Source organism: Protobothrops mucrosquamatus, unplaced genomic scaffold, assembly GCF_001527695.2.
Source record: "Protobothrops mucrosquamatus isolate PMUCROS unplaced genomic scaffold, P.Mucros_1.0 scaffold1339, whole genome shotgun sequence".
Lineage (NCBI taxonomy): Eukaryota > Metazoa > Chordata > Lepidosauria > Squamata > Viperidae > Protobothrops > Protobothrops mucrosquamatus.
The window spans coordinates 260,233-264,909 of NW_015387536.1; positions in this window are offsets into that span (position 1 = coordinate 260,233).

A 4,677-nucleotide genomic window follows, 5' to 3' on the forward strand; every position below is an offset into this window, starting at 1 on the left:
ATGAGATGGACATGGACATTGAGAGATGGAGAGATGGAGAGATGGAAATGAGATGGACATGGAGATGGACATGGAGACAGAGATGGATTGTTGAGGAGATGGACATGGACATGGACATGGGGAAGTGGAGAGAGAAGGAGATGGAGATGGACGTGGAGATGGATGTGGAGATGGGGATGGCGAGGTGGAGAGATGAAGATGGATATGAAGATGGACATGGAGATAGAGATGGAGAGATGAGGAGATGGACATGGACATGGAGAAGTGGAGAGAGAAGGAGATGGACATGAGATGGACATGAAGATGAATGTGGAGATAGAGAGATGGAGGTGGAGATGGAGACAGATCGGTTAAGCAAGGAGAGTAGGAAACTGCACTACACCTTTGAATAAAGAAGCACATCGTCTTCCGACATTATTCTTTATTCTTACCGTCATAATTTGTCACGAGACAAGTGGCTACATAAGGTTGATTAATACCTAAATACATAAAAATAACCTTCCGGGTGCCTTCCAAAATTACACATTTTTCAGGACACTTTAAAAAAAAACCACCACCCTGCTGTCATGGCAGTCAGCTGGCTGGGCTTCCTAACAACAATTTGTGTTCATTTAGTTGGCTGGGGAGTTTCCCCTGGCAGAGAAAGGGCACAGATGTTCCTGCAGCTGCAGAGATAGCAATGTGAAGGCATCTCTCTCTCTCTCTCTCTCTCTGCCTCTGAATGCACACACAACAACGACTGACAATCTTTGAAAGCAAAATATGAAAGCTCTTTGAAGATTGCCCAGCGTTCTTTAATCCCAAAGGACATCCAAAAGTTCCTCACTCAATCGAGTTACTTCGGAGTTGTTTATTCCAAAGGCTGAAAGCAAATTTATCCGCAAGCAAAATCAGCTTTCGTCTTCTAATGCCTATGCTACAATCAAATATAATTTGGGGCGAATTTCGTGCGAATTATTATTTTTCTCTCTGGCTTCTGCTTTTTTTTTTTTTTAATCTAAAGAGGGCAGTAAATATACATTTGCCTGCACGGACAAGATTATTCTGTCCGTCTTGAAAGCATTTAGCAATTCATTTACTACCTTTTGTAGGCAGCTTTTCAAGCAGGTTAAAAAAACAAACAAAACATCAAAGCCGCCACAAAGAACCAAAATTAAAACCAAAATTAAAAATCCAGGGAAACGCAGTAAACAAGGTCACAACGAGAAGAATAATTATAGAAAAACAGAACTTAAAATGGACACCGTCATAATGAAACTGGCTGCCGAATCAGAGGAAAAGAATTCAGCCCGCCTACGATATTTTTATTTTTAATTTTTTTACCACACCTTTCTTATTTTTATCAATCATCCGAGGCGGCAAACCTACCAAATATAGATAGTCAACGACTTACAGCATTTTGTTTAGTGACCATTCAAAGCTACAGTGGCGTTAAAAAAAAGTGACATGACCGTTTTTCACACTTACGACCGTTGCAACATCCCCAGGGTCACGTGATCAAAATTCAGATGCTTGGCAACTGACTCATATTTATGAAATAGGGCAAAACTCACTTAACATCTGTCTCACTTAGCAACATAAATTTTGGACTCAGCTGCAGTTGTAAGTCGAGGATTACTTGTATATTTTTACAAAGCATTTCCAGGCCGCAATAAACCATAGGCCTTGTCTTTTTTTTCATCAGAAAAATCCCAATTTAGCCATTTTAGCGACTTCCATCAACTTCACCAACCATTCCTCCACGTTGGATCAGGGTAAATCTTTCCCCTTTTTTACAATTCCACCATTTAAAAAAAAAAATTCCCTTCAGGAAAGGAAGGGCTGGAAAAATCCAGCCATGACTTGTGGGGAACCCATGGTGGATGGCCCTGGGAAATTGACCCAGGACGTCGAGAAATCAGAATTAAACAGCATTATTCCAGCCAGCGAAAAGAGATGGGGAAGGACCTTTGTTTAGCCTGGTTTATAGGGGGCCAGACGGAGCTGTCCAACAGATGGAGGAAAAGAGATTTTTGTAAATGAAGACAGGGTTGTACAGCTCAAATCAAATTTTTATTATGAACACAGGCCAGTATTAGGCCACCTATATAGGTATATAACTATATGCTATCTGCCTCTCTCTCTCTCATCTGTCTCTCTCATCTGTTTCTGTTTCTCTGTCTATCTATATTATCAATCAATCTATCTATCATCTATCCTTATCTCTATCTCTTTCAGACAGAGATTAGATGATAGATAGATAGATAGATAGATAGATAGATAGATAGATAATATAGACAGACAGAAACAGATAGATAGATAGATAGATAGATAGATAGATAGAGAGAGAGAGAGAGAGAGAGAGAGAGAGAGGCAGGCAGATAGTATATAGTTATATATATATAGATCTATAGATCTGTCTATGTGTTTGTCTACTGCATCTATCTATCTATCTATCTATCTAGCTATCTATCTAGCTATCTAGCTATCTAGCTATCTAGCTATCTGTCTATCATCGCCTCTCATTTGTCTAATCTCTCCATCTCTTTCATTCTGTTCAATCATTTTAACTAATTTAAATATTTTAACATTAATTGTATATATGGATTACATTGTACACAGAGCCCCTTCTCTGAGGGAGATGGGCGGCTTAGAAAGATGAAACAGAAATAAATGAATAAAATAAAATACGTTTTTAACTGTGGTTTTCTAATCAGGCGTTCATATTGCGTTATTACATTGCTGTAAACCAGCAAGAGTCACTTAGGCAAGACGGGTGGTGTAGAAACTTAATAAGTAAAATAAAGTAAAAGGTTGCATGTATGTTGAGGAAGACACATGCCGCTTCTAGGAGAGACAAGGAAATTTGTGTTATAATTCCACTTTGGAAGAATGAAAATTTTTCCTACCTTTTCTGCAGTTTTCTCCTGTTGCAAGCGCATCGATCTTCTCATGGGGGTGACACTGACTTGGCTTTGGGCAGGCGACTTCTTCCTCATGTTGCCTCGAAGGAAATAACCCCCCCCTAAAAAAAATTAACCCCCCCCCAACACCTCCCACCTTGATCTAGAAGCTACCCACCACCAGGGCCCGGAAAAGTGACCTATCAAACTTACAGAGACGTTAAATTTGGTGGGGAAACTACTACAGATGGATTTGAAATGACAAGCACCATTGCAATTGGTCGGTGAATTATGGCTTTTATGTTGAGGTTTTGCACAACTGACTCCTAGCGGCCGAGTGTGCAAGGAACCTCTTTTGCAAAATAAAATAAATAAATAAATTGCTGAACCTCCTGCAAGCCAAAGAGGGAAATGAAATTATTTATGAATACAGTAACAAAGGGAATTCTGACTTGGTCAAAACTAAATTTGGAAAGTAAATCTGTTGGAAATTGAGTCACCTTTCTGTAGTAGTTTTTGGCACACCAGGAGAAACAGAGAGATAGTAACAAGGACGAATGACATATTTTTTCCTTTAAATAGAAATATCAAGGTTTGTTGGGAGCTGGGCAAAGGTTATGTATTCTGCATGCAAATTGCCGTAGGATTATTTCCCCCCCCCCGCTACTTAATTGCTTGGGATTCATCTTGCACTCTGCACAAGCTCAGGAGCCCCAACCTCTAATAAAGGCTCCTGTTGAATTCGAATCTCCAACAGAAACTATGTTTGTTTCCAGTTATTTTTTTAACTCTGTATTTCTCTATAAATATCTACAAATAGTGAGGGTATCAACGTTAGGTTTAGAGTTTTTAAAAAAGATTTTTAGGCATTTCTTAACATGTCTGAATGAACTTAATTCTATAAATGCAAATAATTAATTAATGTAATAAGTTCAAATTTTTATAATGGTCAGCTCTTTGTTTACGTACTGGTGTTTTCTTTAGCCACGGTGTCTTTTTCTGTCTTTTTCTCTCTCTCTTTGATGTAGCTATTTATTCTGTTTGGTTAAATGTTTTAATGAAGAAACTTTTTTTTTTAAAAAAAGAAAGAAATAATATTTCACACGGCTGCCCAGATCCTAAGCTTACGTTTTCTTCCACAGTTCAAGAAGTCCTCCAGATTTTGATAAAATTGACTTTCCTGAAATTAAACCCCAATTATGGTAATTAGTTAAAATTGCAAATAATTTGTTTTTGCACCTATTTTGCGCGTCCTTGCAAGGATATAGTGTTGCTCCAATACAAAAAAAGATATTTAAGAGGAAGAGGGCTTTTGTTTTAAATGGTCAATTAAATTAATTGCATTTATGCTGCAATTAAAATATTGATGATTGCATTTAAGGGGCTTCCTTCATTCAAAGTCACCCGGGTTAAAAAGAAGTAATAATTAATAAATAAATCTCCATCATTATAATGAAAAGGGCTTTTTTGCTCCAATAGAAAAAAAAAGGCTTCTTATTTACTGGCAGCTTAATTTAACATTTGTAAGCCAGGGCTCATTAAAACAGCAGCATCCTTAATTTGCATAATTTACATTTGCATAAAAGCCCTCCTCTCCACCTGGTAACCAGGGAAACCAAAGTCCCGCCTCCTCCCCCTCTTGGGATGCCTTCTGAAAAGCTCCTCCACCAATCGCCGTTGAGGGGAAACGGCTGCTCGGCCACGGACGCGGAGAAACGTCGGCGTTCCCGCGCGCCTCCTCCAATCAGAACGCCCGACCCAACCTCGCTGGCCAATCGAGTGGAAGAGCAGGCGG